Below are 18,226 nucleotides of genomic sequence, written 5' to 3'. Positions count from 1 at the left end.
CAAATGTCACTTCCTCTTCTCTTTCCCTTTTCTTTTCTCTTCCTCTGACTTCCCGTTTTATTGTTCACCAGCAAATCCATCTTTTTTTTTTTTTTTTTGAGATGGAGTCTCGCTCTGTCGCCCAGGCTGGAGTTCGGTGGTGCGATCTCGGCTCACTGCAACATCTCTCTCCCGAGTTCAAGCGATTCTCCTGCCTCAGCCTCCCTAGTAGCTGGGACTACAGGTGCCCGTCACCACACTCGGCTAATTTTTGTATTTATCGTAGAGACGGGGTTTCGCCACATTGGCCAGGCTTGTCTCGAACTTCAGGTGATCCACCTGCCTTGGCCTCCCAAAGTGTTGGGATTGCAGGTGTGAACCACCGTGCCTGGCCAAATCCACCTTTTACATGTTGTTGTATTTTAATGTTTGATTTTTTAATTTTTGAGATGGAGTCTCGCTTTGTCACCCAGGCTGGAGTGCAGTGGTGCCATCTCAGCTCACTGCAACTTCTGCCTCCTGGGTTCAAGTGATTCTCCTGCCTCAGCCTCCTGAGTAGCTAGGACTACAGGCATGTGCAACCATACTGGGGCAATTTTTGTATTTTCAGTAGAAGATGGGGTTTCACCACCATGTTGGCCAGGCTGGTCTCGAACTCCTGACCTCAAATGATCCACCTGCCTCAGCTTGGCAAAGGGCTGAGATTGCAGGCATGAGCCACCGTGCCTAGCCAAAGTGTAGTTTTAATGTTATCTGTGCAATAAGGCTTGATCCTCCTACACTCTACCTCTTTTCTCACCCCTAGTTGGGCAGAAATTCTCTGGATTCTCTGACACCACTTTATCAGATAACAAGACTCCAAGTTAATCCTATGCAACAATTACTTTCTACATTGAGTTGTAGTTATAAAAGTAAATACTGTCTCGCTTACAGGAGAAGATGATCGTTAAGGGTAGGGTCTATGTCTATGAATCTTTGTATGGTTCAATAACAACATTAAGGAAACACCAGACTAAAGTCATTATCCTCATGGTGGCACAATTTGCGGTACATATTACAGGTTTAATAAGTATTTGTTGGATGAATTGAATGAATGAACGAAAGAACCCAACATTTGCTTCTTACAGGTGCCACTCAGCCATCCACGCTGGGATTTGACTCAACAGCAAGTTGCCAGGGAAACAGCCAGATTAGATCCTGCGACATTTCTTTGTTCCATTCCCATTCTCACTTCTAGACCACATCACCTGGAAGGAGATTAAACCCTGGATCTGGAAGAATTTGGGATGCTGGGCAGTATTTAACCCAAATAGAGGGGCTAGCTGCCAGTCTGACTGTCTCGGCGGAGTAATACTGCAGTAATTATGTGATAGTCTTGTGTATATCAAAAGAATATTTGATGTCCTGAGGGCAGTGGAGAGCATGAGAAAGAAAAATACGCTTGGATGGAGACAGTTAAAATACTAGCTAGGTGTTTAACAACTGCGTTGAATTTAATATGTTTCAGTTGCATGCCTGCTAGGACTCTTCTCCCTCCAACCAGACTCAATTGTCTTTTAAGGCACTTGAGCTCTAGCAAGGAGAGAGGTTTGAACCTCTGGTATGTATATTTATAGACTGTTAGAGACATGAGAGCAATCACAATAATTCCTGGAGTGAATTTCCTCCCCTCCTGTAACCTAAATAAATTTCACTCAGCAGTGTGGGTACTCTAATCCCTTCCTCACCCTTGCCGTATCTGACACCCTTTATTGTTTCCCTAGCAACTGCACAGCATGGGGAGGCTATAAAAGGAGCAACAATAAACAAAATGAATTACAACAAAGGTGACTAGCTGGCAGAATTAGCACAGTGGAGGGTGGAGGGGTTTGATCTCACATAGACTTTTCTAGTATTTCTCCTTTTCTCCTCTCCGAAGACCCTTGGCTCTGTTATTTCTCATAGCACTATAGAGCTAGCATTGATAACTCCCAGCTTTTAGAAAGCTAGCTCAAAAAGAGATCAGAGAGTTAAGAGTGACTTTTCCTAAGTCCAGGCGCGGTGGCTTATGCCTGTAAACCCAGCACTTCTGGAGGCCGAGGCAGTGGCTCACTTGAGGTCAGAGACCAGCCTGGCCAACATGGTAAAACCCTTTCTCTACTAGAAATACAAAAAAATTAGCCTGTATGTGCCTGTAATCCCAGCGACTGGAAGGCTGAGGCACAAGAATCACTTGAGCCCAGGAGGTGGAGGCTGCAGTGAATTGAGATCGCGACATTGCGCTCTAGCCTGGGTGATAGAGTGAGACTTTCTCCCCCACAAAAAAGAATGACTTTTCCTAAATCATGAGGCTTGACCCTAATTATTTTTTCAGATATTTTGCATTTAATTCTGTTATTGTTCTTTATTTCCAGTATTCCAGTGGTACCACCAACACCGGACAACACTCACAGAGAAGGTGGTGTTTATTACATTTTAAAAGGTCTAGTCTTAATACATGTTAGAGTTGAGGCATCTGGTCCTGCTTTGTATGATTTCCTCATTCTATTCTACATGATGTGCTTTGTTCTTTGTTGGGATCTTTCGTTGTTGTTGTTTAGTTCCTTATCAAGAGTGACTAAATTATAGCAACACATACCTATGGGATATGATGTAATCATTTTCCTTCGTCATCCAACATTTATTGTGTTCCAGGCACTGATCTAGGTCTTTGGAATACCGAATAAACAGATGAAAATCTGTGCATACCTCTTAGCTGGGAGAAGAACAGTAAATACTAACTCTAGTAAATTAAGTAAATTACATAGTATACTAGAAGGCCACTCCACTTTATTTAAGAAAATAAAGTGTATTTAAGGGGGAGGGAGAGTAGGACACAACATTTTAAATTTAAAATAGGGTTTGCCGGGTGCGCCACACTGAAAAGGTGGCATTTGACCAAAGGGTTGAAGGAAGTGAGGGACAGGGTGATCTGGGTCTTTGTGGAAGAGTTTTTAGACAGAGGGGCCCAGCTGTGGCAAAGGTCCATGGTTGGTGGCAGCCTGCCTGGTGTGTTTGCGGAGGAGTGTGAGCAGGAGCTCGGGCTGTGGCATGAAATGAATGGGAGAAGGAGTAGGAGATGCAGCTGAGGGGCAGCAATGGGGTGGGCTTGTCAGGTAAAAAGAGGACTTTGAGGCAAATGAGACTGTTCAGAGGATGTAGGCAGGGAAGGGACGTGCATTTTTTGTTTTAAAAAATCTTAAAGAGAACAGGAAGAACATTTAGGAGGCTACCATAATAATCTAGGCTAGAGATGGTGAGGCTTCGACCTGGTGGTGGCCCTGGATCGGGGGACAGTTCAGATTCTGGGTGTATTTTGAAAGTATTGCTAAAAGATTTCCTGATGGATTAGATGTAGAGTAAAAAAAAAAAACTCAATATGATACATATGTATGTTTGCTTGGTTATAAAGAAGCATGGTAGATAGAATACATACCAAACCATTAATAACAGTTATCTGGAGGGCAGGGAAGGATAGAAGGGGAGGAGACTTGGCCTTATAGGTAAGCGTACATTTCAATATTGTTTGGCCTGTTGCAAATCACACTGTTGTTTTGTGGTTTTAAAGCACAACCCAACAACTTATTTGTAAAAAGACTATCCCTGATGCTCATGTGACTTAACCTTCTCACCTGTGTTTAAATCTTGGTGGGGCTCACTCAGTAATTTGTCCCTGGCCCATTCCCCGGTACTGAAAGCAGAGTTTTGGCTGTCCATGCTGGGTTTTTCCATCATCTGCCAAGTGCTTGGCACTGTAGAGAATAATATGTACCTTTTGGCCCCACATATATTAAATACAAATAAAGAGAGAAAAAATCTTCTCTGAACACTTTTGCTGTCTGTGGTGGCACTGAGGGCTATAGAGAAACGCCTCAAGCAATTTTGCCAAACGAATTCGTATGGCTACACACAGTTGCCTCTTAATACCTAGCATCATTAATACAGAACAAAAAATGAGGCATGATCCTCCCCAGTCTCTAAGCTATGAGATGGAGGCTCAGAGATGGGCTTGTTGGCATTTCCTCTCCGTTGAAATTTCTTTCTTACATTTTCTTTTCTTTCTCTTTCTTTTTAGCTATTGCAGGTCTGATGAAGCAGAGATGAGATTCACAGAAGACAGCTGCTGCTTTGCCCTCTGACCGAGGTCCTGTGCATTCATTGCTGCTCTGCTTACAGAATTATTATCATGGTGAAAGGAAGGAGTGCTTTCCAAAGTGTGAAGAGTTATGTAGTGATTGTTTATCCCTTCCATGTGGGCTGGGGGTAGTCAGGGAGGGTCAATTTGCTGTCCACATTTGGCATAAAAATAGCTCCAATGTGCTAAAAATATTTGTCATCCACACAGAGAAATCTGCAAGTCCTCACCACGGAGCCTTGAAAAGGAGGTCACAGAAATATCTGGAGCAAAGGACTTCCTCTCACTTGTCTCACCTAATAGCAATCTTAGAATAAAGGTTTCTCACTCCTAGGCCAAGATCTGGGTTTTTGCATTTTTGCACCAGATTTTGTTCTGTGTTCTGCTTACTCTGCTCAAATGCATGTGCAAATGAGGCACTCAACATCACTCCCCATGAACCCAAGATTCTTCTGGGCACGTTGGCACATCATCATACCCAGGGGGACAGTTCGGACTCCTCTTGTCAGGTGTTGCTTATTCGTCATCAAATTTGCCAGAGCCTCCCAGGTGCCATTCCCACCCAATGCTACCATTCTGCACAGAGCTCCTGTTTGGTGCTGTGCCACTCTTGACCTTTTTCTCTCCTAGCAGTGGTTTAGTTTGTGATGGGTTAAACAATTCCTTTTTAATAATTGTAAATGACTTCTATTTATATTTGCTTTTCTGAAAGACGTTTTAGTTACTGAGGCAAGCCTTTTGTAAGTCCTCAGCACTGTGTGTCTTGAGTGTACAAAGCACACTGGTAAGAGAAAACTTAGGTCTAGAGCAATGCGCTTCTTTACCTTTTCTCTTTTTTTTCCTTTCAGTGTGTACAAATTCAGTTGTTGCCAATTCCCTAAAAGTAATTTTCCCAGAACTTCTCTTATCTGTGACAAAACTCCTAATTTCTTCTTTTAGCTCTGTTTTTGATTTTTTTTTCACTTTTTACTTTTACATTTTTATTTATTTTCCCGTTGATTGTACATATTAAAAGAAACCAAAGGGCTAGTTCCTGTTCCCATCTATTCTAACTGAGGGTGTATTACTATGCTACTAAAAGAAAATGAAACTATATTCCTAAAGAGTATGCTGGCTCTGAGAGCTTGGGTACCTTCTCACACTGTCTTAGTTTACCCACTTGGAACTGTAACTCTGGGGCAAAATTGAGTTTGACTCTAATGCTTACTCACTAAATAGCCTTCTTAACTTCATCATTATTATTTTTCTTTTTTGAGACAGAGTCTTGCCCTGTCACCCGGGCTGGAGTGCAGTGGAGTGATCTCAGCTCACTGCAGCCTCTACCTCCTAGGTTCAAGCAATTATCCTGCCTTAGCCTCCTGAGTAGCTGGGACTACAGGAGTGCGCTACCATGCCCAGCTAATTTTTTTGTATTGTTTTAGTATAGACAGGGTTTCACCAAGTTGGCCAGGCTGGTCTTGAACTCCGACCTCAGGTGATCCGCCCACCTCGGCCTCCCGAAGTGCTGGGATTGTAGGCTTGAGCCACTGAACCCGGCCTTCATTATGTTTTTGATCTCAGCTCTGTACTTAATCATTTTAGTACCACGGTTAGTAAAATAACTATTCAATTTTTCAGTGGGATGTGGTCTTAGTCAGTTTGGGCTGCTATAGCAAAATTCCTTAGACTGCTTAATTTATAAACAATAGAAATTCATTGTTTACTGCTGGGTGTGGTGGCTCATTCCTGCAATCCCAGCACTTTGGGAGGCTGAGGCAGACCTTCAGAGCAGAAGTTCTGCTAAGGTAAAAGTATTACCATGGTTGTTATAATTAATAATAACTGACACCTCAGCAACATGAACATATGTGGACTCTCCCCTGCCAGTCTTTTAACTTCTGCTTGTAATGTTTTTGGCATAGGTTTTCTGTGCACCAACCAAATGCATACTCTGATGGAAAGACCCCTGAAGGATCTAACTTGAGTTTTGGCCTTGCCATTAACATGTATGAAGTCAGCCAAATCAACTGATCTTATCTTGAAGCCTGTAGAATCCATAATCCACAAAAAATAACAATAATTTTTACCAGAAAAGAGTTTTCATCTTTTGAGAGAAGATATTTGGGGAAAACTTATCCATATAATTTCCATGATATCAGGTGATTGTCAACACTTTACTCCCTTTTCTGCAATGTTGATAAGGATAATATTAAGGAATTATAAGTTAATTATTTATAATTGTTTCTGAAAAAAAACAAAGGAAGTTAAGTAAACAGGATTATTTCCCCAATTTTAGAGACCATTAGGGGTCTAAAATCAAAATATTAAAAGTCTGTCTTAACCTAAAACTTTCGTAAATTTCTAGCAAATCAAAGTCATAAATATGGTGGTTAAAAACATAGGTTCTAAAGCCAGAGTGTCTGGGTTCCAAGGTTGGCTGTGCCACATGGGTGACCTTGGGGAATTGCTTAACATCTATTTTCTCATCCGTAAAACGGGAATGATAACAATAAGCAATTCACAAGGCATTTGAGAAGATTTAATAATGGTCATTGTTTCTTGAGCATGTCCTGCTTACTGAACACTTTCTCTTTCTAAGCACTTAATTTTCACAACAACTTCAGGAGTGTTATTGGTATAAATAAGTGAAGTCATGCATGTAAGGCCCTTAAAACTGTGCCTGGCTATTCTAAGATTCAATCAAGACTACTTAGTATTTTGCGTCCATAAAAAGGGGGCAAAGTAAAGTCAGTATGCCTTGGAGTGAAATAAAGAATTTAACAGGGCGGCAGGGGGTGGGGGAAGATATTTCAATGTAAGCCAACATCCATGATCTTACTTATGAAAGGATTTCATCTGAATTGGTCATCAAGCTTCTGCTAAATGAAATGAGCTGGAGAGCTATAACTTAAGGTTATAATTAAAGGGAGAATTAAAACATAGAGGCCTCACAGAATGCTATGCATACTGGCTTTTACTTTCCTTCTTTCTAAATGCACCTTAAGTGTATATTGGATTAAAATGGTGAAAAAGCAGTGACCCAGGAGTTTGTGACCAGTGTGAAGCAGGCTGGATAAAATTCAAAGTGATGAAGGGGGCTTAAAAAATGCCAGGGCAGACTTCCAGTTTCTGGTCCAGCACATAAGGAGCTTGGAAGTCACCACTCTGTCTTAACAAGTAAAATGCTGAACAGACTGAAAAATCAATAACAGAAGTGAGGTCACAGGGCAAACTGCTGTCCCCCAGTTGGAGAGACAGACAGGCAAATACAGAGAATCACAACTTACTAGAGCAGAAACCCAGGAGCAGAGACTTCCATGGGAATCAGTGCTGGGGTAGAAAGACAAAACTGTGATGGACCAAAGCTGGAGGCTCAATGTGGACAACCTGATGAGTTAAAACCCTCAGGGGGATCCAGCCATGATTGGGGTGGGGTGTACACTTTTCTCAGTTTTACCTCTAGTAGTGTAACCAGATTCTCACAGTGAGTATTGGAGAAAAATTCCCTCATGCTTCTGGCAGGGGGAGGGGAAAAACAGCCGTTTGGAAAGATGCCAGAGCATTTTGTTCTTCTTAACAAGGCCTGTCCTCAGGGAAACTATTTAACCAGAGCCTAACCTGCTGGAATTTTACCAGAGCCTGACTGACCTGGGAGAAGGGAACTACCTACCTCTAGCCTTTTCTAGCCACCCTGTCCCACCTGAGATTGGGGAACACCGACAAGCATTTGTAAAGTTCATAGTCTAGAGGCACAGGGTTATTAAAAGACTATGACCTAATTGTAAGGCTATAGAATGTTTCTCCTTCCTCCACAGCTTACCACCACATTACTAAGGGCCCATTTGCACCCCTTCTTTTTTCCCTGTACCTCATGACTGACTATCAAAAATGTACAAGGTATACGGAAAGGCAAACAACCACAGTTTGAAAAGACAGCAAGCATCAGAACCAGACTTAGATACACCAGGGGTGTTGAAATTATCAGACTGAAAATTTAAAATAACTATGATTAAAATGTCAGGAGTCTAATGAATAAAGTAGATAGGATGCAAAAATGGTTAGGCAATGCAAGCAGAGAGATGAAAATCCTAAGAAAAAATTTAAAAGAAGTACTAGAGATCAAAACACCATAACAGAAATACGGATTGCTTTTGATAGGCTTATTAGTAGACTGAATGAGGCTGAGAAAGAATCTCCGAACTTGAGGATTTTTTCAATAGAAACTTCCAAAACTGAAAAGCAAAGAAAAATACTGAAAAAAAAAAACAAACAAACCCGGAATACAATACCCACCAACTGTGAGACAACTAAAAAGGTATATATACCACGCAGAATAGGAACAGCAGAAGAAGAAAGAGAGAAAGAAACAGAAGAAATATTGGAAGCAATAATTGAGAATTGGCCTGGCTCACACCTGTAATCCCAGCACTTTGGGAGGCCCAGGAAGTCGGATCACTTGGGGTCAGGAGTTCAAGACCAGCCTGGCCAACATGGTGAAACTCCATCTCTACTGAAAGTACAAAAAAATTAGTCAGGAGTGGTGGTGGGCACCTGTAATCCCAGCTACTTGGGAGGCTGAGGCAGGAGAATTGCTTGAACCCGAAAGGCAGAGGTTGCAGTGAGCTGAGATCGCACCACCGCACTGCAGCCTGGGCAACAGAGCAAAACTCTGTCTCCAAAAAAAACAAAACAAAAAAACTTGAGAATTTCCCCCAGATTAATGTCAGACACTAAACTCAACCTGATAAAAGATATGTATGGAAACCCTACAGCTAACATCATATTCAATTACAAGAAACCAGATTTCCCAACAAGATCAAGAACTAGGCAAGGATATACCTTTTCACCACTCCTTTTCAAGGTCACACTGGAAGTTCTAGCTAATGCAATAGGATAACAAAGGAAACAAAAGGTATACTGATGAGGATAAAACAAATAAAACTATCTTTGTTCACCGATGATAGGATTGTCTGTGTAGAAAATATGAAAAAATAAACCAAACAAAAACAAAAATCCTTCCTGGAATTGATGAGCAATTATAGCAAGGTTGCAAGATATGAGGTTAATATAAAAAATTAATTGCTTTCCCTTATACCAGCAATGAGCAAGTAGAATTTGAAATAAAAAATATAATATCATACTGTTTACATTAGCACCCTCAAAATAAAATACTTAGGTGTAAATTATAACAAAATATGTAAAAAATCTATATGAAGAGAACTACAAACTGCTTTAAAAAATTAAAGAGGCTGGGTGCGGTGGGTCATGCCTGTAATCCCAGCACTTTGGAAGGCTGAGGCGGGCGGATCACGAGGTCAGGAGATCGAGGCCATCCTGGCTAACATGGTGAAACCCTGTCTCTACTAAAAAATACAAAAAATTAGCCAGGTGTGGTGGCGGGTGCCTGTAGTCCCAGCTACTCAGGAGGCCGAGGCAGGAGAATGGCGTGAACCTGGGAGGCAGAGCTTGCAGTGAGCTGAGATCACACCACTGCACTCCAGCCTGGGTGACAGAGACTCTGTCTCAAAAAAAAAAAAAAAAAAAAATTTAAATTAAAATTGAAGAAGAACTAAATAAATGAAGAGTTATTCCATATTCATGGATAAGAAGACACAAGGGTGTCAAGATGTCAGTTCTTCTCAACTTGATCGGTAGATTCATTGCAATTCCAATCAAAATCTCGGCAAGTTATTTTGTGAATTTTGACAAATTAATCCTAAAGTTTAAATGAAAAGGCAAAAATCCCAGAATAATCAACACAATATTGAAGAAGCAGAACCAGGTTGGAGGACTGCCATTACCTGATCTCAAGATTTACTGTAAAGCTACAGTTATCAAGACAATGTGGTACTGGTGAAAGAAAAGACAAACAGATAAATGTAACAGAAAAGAGAGCTTAGAAACAGACCCACTAAATGTAGTCAACTGGTCTTTGACAAGGGAGCAAAATTAATACAATGGAGAAAAAGTAGACCTAAGTATAAAATGCAAAACTTTGAAACTCCTAGAAGATAACTAAAAAAAAATCTAGGTGACCTTGGGTTTGGTAATTACTTTTTAGATACAACCAAAGGCATAATACTTGAAAAAAACAATTGATAAGCTGGACTTCATTAAAAATAAAAATTGCTCTGCAAAAGACAGTGTCAAGAGAATGAGAAGACAAGCCATAGACTGGGAGAAAATTTGCAAAAGACATATCTGATAAAAGACTGTTACCCAAAATATACAAAGTACTGTTATAACTCAGTCAATCAGAAAATGAACCACCCAATTAAAAAGTGGCTAAAGATCTTAACAGATACCTCACCAAAAAGATATGCACATAACAAATAAGCACATGAAAAGATGCTCCACATTTTATATCATTAGAAAAATGCACATTAAAACAACAATAAGGTACTACTATTAGGTTGGTGCAAACACAATTGCAGTTTTTGCATTGTTGAAATTTGCTGTTCATATTGGAATACATTCTTAAATAAATGTAGTTATGTTATACATCATTTTAATGTGCATTCTTGCTTTATGTTTCTTTTGTTAATGACTTACTAATTGCTCTTTTATTTAGACTATGGAAATGATGTTAGTCAAAAAGCAAATGATGATTATTATTATTTTATTTTATTTTTCCATAAGTTATTGGGGTACAGGTGGCATTTGGTTACATGAGTAAGTTCTTCAGTGGTAATTTGTGAGATCCTGGTGCACTCATCACCCAAGCAGCATACACTGCACCATATTTATTGTCTTTTATCCTTCACCTCCCTTCTACTCTTCTCCCCAAGTCCCCAAAGTCCATTGTATCATTCTTACGTCTTTGCATCCTCACAGCTTAGCTTCTACATATCAGTGAGCTCACAGCTTAGCTTCTACATATCATATGATGTTTGGTTTTCCATTTTTGAGTTATTTCACTTAAAAAGAAAATTTGAGTGATTTTCTTATTCGCGTTCAAAATGGGTTGTAAAGTAGTGGAAACAACTCACAACATTAACGGTGCATTTGGCCCAGGAACTGTTACCCAACTTAACAGGACAGTGGTGGCTCAAGAAGTTTTGCAAAGGAGACAAGAGCCTTGAAGATGAGGATCATAGTGGCCGGCCATTGGAAGTTGACAACAACCAGTTGAGAGCAACCATCGAAGCTGATCCTCTTACAACTGCAGGAGAAGTTGCCAAATAACTCAATGTCGGCCATTCTGTGGTCATTTGGCATTTGAAGCAAAATTGGAAAGGTGAAAAAGCTCGATAAGTGGGTGCCTTATCAGCTGAGTGAAAATTAAAAAAAAATCGTCATTTTGAAGTGTCTTCTATTATCCTATGCAACAACAACAAACCATTTTTTGATCGGATTGTGATGTGCAATGTGAAGTGGATTTTATACCACAACCAATGATGACCAGCTCAGTGGTTGGACCAAGAAGAAGCTCCAAAGCATTTCTTAGAGACAAACTTGTACCAAAAAAGGGTCATGGCCACTCTTTGGTGGTCTGCTGCCAGTCTGATCCACTACAGCTTTCTGAATCCCAGCGAAACCATTACATCTGAGAAGTATGCTCAGGAAATTGATGAGATGCACTGAAAACTGCAATGCCTGCAGCCGGCACTGGTCAACAGACAGGGCCCAATTCTTCTCCATGACAATGCCCAACCGCATGTCATACAACCAATGCTTCAAAAATTGAATGCATTGGGCTACAAAGTTTTACCTCATCCACCATATTCACCTGACCTCTAGCCAACCGACTACCACTTCTTCAAGCATATTGACAACTTTTTGCAGGGAAAACACTTGCACAACCAGCAGGATGCAGAAAACGCTTTCCAAGAGTTTGTTGAACCCTGAAGCACAGACTTCCGTGCTACAGGAATAGACAAACGTTTCTCCTTGGCAAAAATGTGTTGATTGTAACGGTTCTTATTTTGATTAATAAAGATATGTTTGAGCCTAGTGATAATGATTTAAAATTCACAGTCAAAACCACAGTTACTTTTGCACCAATCTAATATACACCTCTTAGAGTGTCCAAAATCCAGAATATTGACAATACCAAATGCTGGCAAAGGTGTGGAGCAACAAGGACTCTCATTCATTGCTGGTGAAAATGCAAAATTGTATGGCCACTTTGGAAGACAATTTGGTGGTTTTTTTATAAAACTAAACATACTCTTACCGTATAATCTAGCATTCGTGCTCCTTGATATCTACCCAAAGGAGCGGAAAATTTATGTCCACCCAAATGCCTATATGTGGATGTTTATAGTAGCTTTATTCTTAATTGCCAAAACTTGGAAGTAGCCAAGATGTCTTTTGGTATTTAGATGACAAATACACTGTGGTACATCCAGACAATGAAATATTATTTAGCACACACAAAAATGAACTATCAAGTCACGAAAAAACACGGAGGAGGCTGAAATGCATATTCCTTATACATACTGTATAATTTCAACTACTATATGACATTCTGGAAAAGGCAAAACTATGGAGACAGTAAAAAGATCAGTGGTTGCCAGGGCTTAGATAGAGAAAGGCAGAACACAGAGGATTTTTAGGGAGTAAAGCTATTCTGTACGATAATCTAATGGTGAGTACATGTCATTAAATGACTGTCCAAATCTACAGAATGCACGACATCAAGAGTGAATACTTATATAACCTGTGGATTTGGGGTGATAATAACATGTAAATGTAGGTTCTCCAAACATAATCAGTGAACTACTCTGGTGGGGAATAGTAAGTGCAGGGGAATCTATGCATGTGTGGGGGAAGGGGCTGTACAGGAAATCTCTGTACTTCTTGATCAATTTTGCTGTGAACCTAAAACTGCTCTAAAAAATAAAGTCTATTAAAAATAAAAACAAGAGGAGCGATTCTCAAAATTTTCAGTTTCAAGACTCTTTTACACTCTTAAAAATTATTGGAGACCCCAAAGAGGTTTATGTGGACTATCTTACTTACCTTAGTGGATATTAAAGCTGACAAAATTTAAAAATGTTTATTAATCCATTTAAAAATAATAAAAACTCATTTTTGGTAGCATAAATAATACAATTTTTTATGAAAAATAACTATATTTTTCAAAACAAAGTGAGAAGACTTTTACATTTATTGCTTTACATTTTTGCAAACCTCTTTGATGTTTGGGTTATTAGTAGATAACTAGATTGTCATATGTGCTTCTTCATTTGATCTGTTGTGATGTAGCATTTTGATTGAAAATCTAGCCTGTCACACATTTCTTTAGTTGAAAAAGAGAAAAGTATTTTAATAACCTTTCAGGTAATTATGGATATTCTTCTTTAATAATATACTTAAACTTGACAGGTGGCTGTTTCTTAAAGATTAGCCACAATGTGAAATCTCAAACTATGTTAATGAACTTCTTTTTTTTTTTTTTTTTGAGACGGAGTCTCACTCTGTCGCCCAGGCTGGAGTGCAGTGGCGTGATCTCCGCTCGCTGCAACCTCTGCCTCCCGGGTTCAACTGATTCTCCAGCCTCAGCCTCCCAAGTAGCTGGGACTACAGGCGCCGGCCACCACGCCAGGCTAATTTTTTGTATTTTTAGTAGAGACAAGATTTCACCGTGTTAGCCAGGATGGTCTCCATCTCCTGACCTTGTGATCCACCCGCCTCGGCATCCCAAAGTGCTGGGATTACAGGCATGAGCCACCGCGCCTGGCCATGAACTTCTTTTTTTTTTTTTTTTGGCTGGGGGGAGGTGGGCGCGGACAGAGTCTCGCTCTGTCGCCCAGGCTGGAGTGCATGGAGTGCAGTGGGGCGATCTCAGCTCACTGCAACCTCCGCCTCCCGGGTTCAAGTGATTCTCCTGCCTCAGCCTCCCGAGTAGCTGGGATTACAGGCGCCCGCCACCATGCCCAGCTAAGTTTTCTGTATTTTTAATAGATACGGGGTTTCACCAGGTTAGCCAGGCTGGTCTCGAACTCCTGACCTCAGGTGATCCACCCGCCTCAGCCTCACAAAGTGCTGGGATTACAGGCGTGAGCCACCATGCCCGGCTGATGAACTTCTTATACTCTGTACAAATGTAAGAGAATGAGAGTGAAAAGGACAAATTATGTCTCTCGTTCTCCTTTTACTCTCCCTCCTCCTCCCCCCTTCCTTTTTCTATTATTATTATTAAAATAGTTTTTTACCTCAAAGATACCCTAAACAAATATTAGGGTTCGTAGGGGTTCCCAGCACTGTCTTAGATAAATAAGCTCCCCCCAACTCTTTTTTTTTCTTTCTCTTTTGACTCTCAGGGTTACATAGAAAAAACGACTTGCTCCATCTCCATCTCCTGAGCTTTATTTTATTTTATGAATACAAATGACCTGAACTTAACCTGTGCAATTCTTCCTGGCCCACGTTCATGGGCTACATGCTCTCTTTCCCATGAAACTTTACCGTCTTTATTCATTTTTCTCCCTTCTCATACTTTCTGCTTGCTATTAACTTCAAACTTATCCAAGTCTTCTCTAGCTTCTACCTCAACATCAAGACGTTAGCTCCTGTAGATAACTGGATATTCTGCTGATGTTTTCAACTTCAAATGTATAATGGGGTAACTCTAATTGGTCAGCTTATATTTTTGCAGCTGTAGCAACTGGCGTATCCAGTGGTGACACTATAGATTGGCTGCCCTTGGTCCAGGTACCCCCCCAACCCCCACCACCCAGTGAGCCCATCATCTATGAGCAGTGGAGTGGATAAACTGATACAAATTGTATTTCTTCTGTGTTCTTTTTAAGGCAGCTGAAAATATATCCCTATTTTGGTTAGACTTCAACTTCTTTGAAACTTTGAAGCATTATCACTATTCCTTAGGGACTTCCCTAAAGACTTTCCAACCTGGTATGAAGTATAAGGCAGCAGTTAGACAAACAGACTATGGAGGGCCTTGACTGGATTTAAATCCTATCTCGGTGACTTGCTATCTGTGTGATATTGGATAAATTATTTAATTTCTCAGTCCTAAAATGGAAAGTAGGGATGATAGTACTTAGCTCTAGGGTCCTTGTAGGATTAAGTGAGGTGATGCATGCAAAGCACTCAGCATATATAAAGTACCCATATAAAGTTAGTGCTCATCAGGGAAGTTTTCCTTCCACATGAAGAAGTGAAGGCCGTGATGCCAGAGAGGCTGGAGAGCAGTCCCTGGGCCAGCTCTCTAACATGCCTCTTTTTCACTTGCGTGTGTCCTTAACTAATTCAGGCCACCCTTCCTCAATTGCCAGATTTGCTTATTTGGAAATATTACTATCCTCGGTCACTTAACCACTAGAAAGCTTAAACAGTATTTTTTTTTTTTAATTTTCTTGTCAGCCTTATTTTTCTCCAGCTTTCATACTTCCTCTTTCTCCTTTTCTTTTCTCCTACCTACTTCATTTCCTCTTTCAACTTTATCCCTCTTTTCCCTTTATCTTTTTCTTACTTAGGGTATAAGGAAGCTGTCATAATAAGGAGACACTCAAATATCATGGCTTTAAAAAGAGACACGTGTTTGTTTGCATTACTTTATTAGGATGGTCCAGAAGCAGTGGCCCAGTGTTGGTGGGGTCTGTTCACTGCTAGGCACTTGCAGATCCAGGTTTCTTTCTTCATGCTGTTCTGCTGTCTCCTGAAATATTGTACTCATCAGCATTGTGGAACCTGGCTCACTCCAAATCCACATATTCCAGCCCACAGGAAGAGGGAGAGAGGAAGTGGAGGGCAAGCACATTCCTTAAAAAAAAAAAAGGATCCTGGAAGTTGGCATGTTAGCCAAAACTTAGTCACAAGGTCATGCTTAGTTTCAAGGAAATCTCGGGGGCTAAGCACTTGGCTAAAACCCAGCAGAGAACAGGGTCTTCTTACCAAAAGAAAGAAGGGGAGAATAGAAGACAATTTTTTTTTTTTTTTTTTTTTTTGAGACAGAGTCTGGGCTCTGTCGCCCAGGCTGGAGTGCAGTGGTGCGATCTCGGCTCACTGCAAGCTCCTCCTCCCGGGTTCATGCCATTCTCCTGCCTCAGCCTCCCGAGTACTGGGACTACAGGCACCCACCACTACTCCCGGCTAATTTTTTTTGTATTTTTAGTAGAGACAGGGTTTCACTGCGTTAGCCAGGATGGTCTCGATCTCCTGACCTCGTGATCCACCCGCCCCAGCCTCCCAAAGTGCTGGGAATACAGGCGTGAGCCACCTCGCCCGGCCGGAGACAATTCTTTTTCTTCCGCAACTTTAGGTCTATCGGTGGAACTCACAGGGCATGGAATTTAATGTTTTAGTGACATGTTTCTCATACTTTACAGCTATAGAAATGCTGTTGCTTCCCTCTGCCTGAAATGCCCTATCAGCCTCCTCCCTATCTTTGTCCTACCAATTCCTTCTCCTTCAGATCTCACTCTAGTTATCACTTTCTTAATTGGGAAGACAGAATTGTGTCACCCTCTAAGATATCCCATGACAGACTCCTTAACTCTTATTCTACTTCTTACTTTACTAGCACAATTGCCAATTTGTCTATCTTGCCCACTATACTGTGGCCGTGGCAGAGCTGGAGCTTAGTCTTATTCATGAGTGTATTTTTAGTATCTAGCACGGTGCTTGAAGCTGAGAAAGAATGATCATACAAAGCGCGCCACAAGCAGTGATCAAAGGTCAAACAGAGATCTGCTGGATTGCTAAAGATAGACATGATAGCAGATGCTTATGGACTATGTGACCAGTAACGTACTAAGCTCTTTATCATAACTCATTTAATTCTCACAGCAAACTTACGAGTTAGGCCTTACTCTCATTCCCATTTTACAAGTGAGAACATGAAAGCACAGAGAGGATAAGAAAAATTCTCCAGGTCACACGGCATTTGGATTCAGGCAGTTGAGACCAGAGTCTATGTTCCTGTCCACAATGTTACATGGCCCATGATAAACCACCCACCCTGCACGTCTTGGATTATGGCCCATGATAAACCACGAACCCTGCACATCCTCAGGAATTCATAGGAAGGAGTCAAATTCAGTACCTTGAGCTTTGACAGGTAACATTAAGAACAGGTCTCCACCCCCTACCCTCCCCCACCATTAGTTTTGGTTTCAGGGAGAATTAAGGGAAGAGATTTGTGGACTCGGATAAGCCCTTACAATCCTCCTGTTCAGTTGTATGTATGAGGTAACCAACTCATCACAGTGTGACTGGAGCTTTCTCAGTTTTGGTATTAAAAGTTCATTGTGCTGGGCAACCTCTCAGTTCCTGGCAACCTCTTAGTCCTGGACAAACTGGGAAGGTTGCTGACTCTAGTGTGAGGCTTCTTTGAATGAGTCGGAAGTATTCTTGCCACACCCAGGCCAGCCAGGTGGACCCGAGGAGGGACGAGAAATGTCATTACCCTGCAATAGGCTCCCTACCCAGCCCTATGCCCCACTTTCTGTGCGTGTGTCCAACTTTCTCCCTGCTCTTCTTAGAGCAGGTGGTCTCTGATCCCCTGGAAGGGAAAGGACCTTCCCATAAGCTCACTGGTCAAAGAGGCTCAGGTTATAGCTGGGGTGAGATACATATCCATCTCAGCAAGTCAAATCTCATTATTTTCTTTGATGGAGATGAGAGAAGGTGAGGACACGGGTTAGGCTGGAGATTGTTTAACTGATAAACTGTGATTATTCTTCAGGAATCCATAGCCAGGGATAGACTCAATTTAATTCATTAAAAATATTTGTTAGATGAATATCAACATATTTGCATGTTTCCCCTCTGCCCCTTTTATAATCACGCCAAAATGAGTCACTCAATTACCCCAATTCCTTAGCTTATACTCAATGGGAAACATGATTTTAAAAGGTTAATGCTATTTTAGATGGCTCCCTTTTATTGCTCTATTTATGTTAAGCCCCCGAGTGATTTAGGTGCCTATGCAATCATAAAAAATCCAGGAATATCATTAAGTAATTGTGATGTCAACATACTGCTGAGGTTTGAGTAGCTACATCCCAGCCTATGGTATACATCCATTTTATGGATTCTCAACTCTCCCTTTGGCCTTCATCTTTGATCTAGTGCTAGAAAATTATTATGTCATTAACCCAAATGTGAGCCTCAAGTAAAATACTTCATTATTCTTTAATTCAATTT

At 40.9% G+C, this 18,226-nt stretch overlaps 2 long non-coding RNA genes across 2 annotated transcripts; both read left to right on the top strand.

Moving 5' to 3' along the window:
• The first annotated feature begins 1,228 nt into the window (after nt 1-1,228).
• Nucleotides 1,229-2,407, top strand: LOC129534431 (uncharacterized). The gene is made up of 3 exons (XR_008681033.2): nt 1,229-1,579; nt 1,743-1,805; nt 2,373-2,407. It is a non-coding gene; the product is annotated as an uncharacterized lncRNA (long non-coding RNA).
• A 1,672-nt stretch (nt 2,408-4,079) lies between these two features.
• LOC129534517 (uncharacterized) lies at nt 4,080-4,471 on the top strand. The gene is made up of 2 exons (XR_008681133.1): nt 4,080-4,220; nt 4,343-4,471. It is a non-coding gene; the product is annotated as an uncharacterized lncRNA (long non-coding RNA).
• The last annotated feature ends 13,755 nt before the right edge of the window (nt 4,472-18,226 follow it).

The sequence above is a fragment of the Gorilla gorilla genome, chromosome 5 (genome assembly GCF_029281585.2).
Source record: "Gorilla gorilla gorilla isolate KB3781 chromosome 5, NHGRI_mGorGor1-v2.1_pri, whole genome shotgun sequence".
NCBI lineage: Eukaryota > Metazoa > Chordata > Mammalia > Primates > Hominidae > Gorilla > Gorilla gorilla.
Note: the sequence above shows the minus strand (reverse complement) of the source record. Positions and strands in the feature narration are given on the sequence as shown.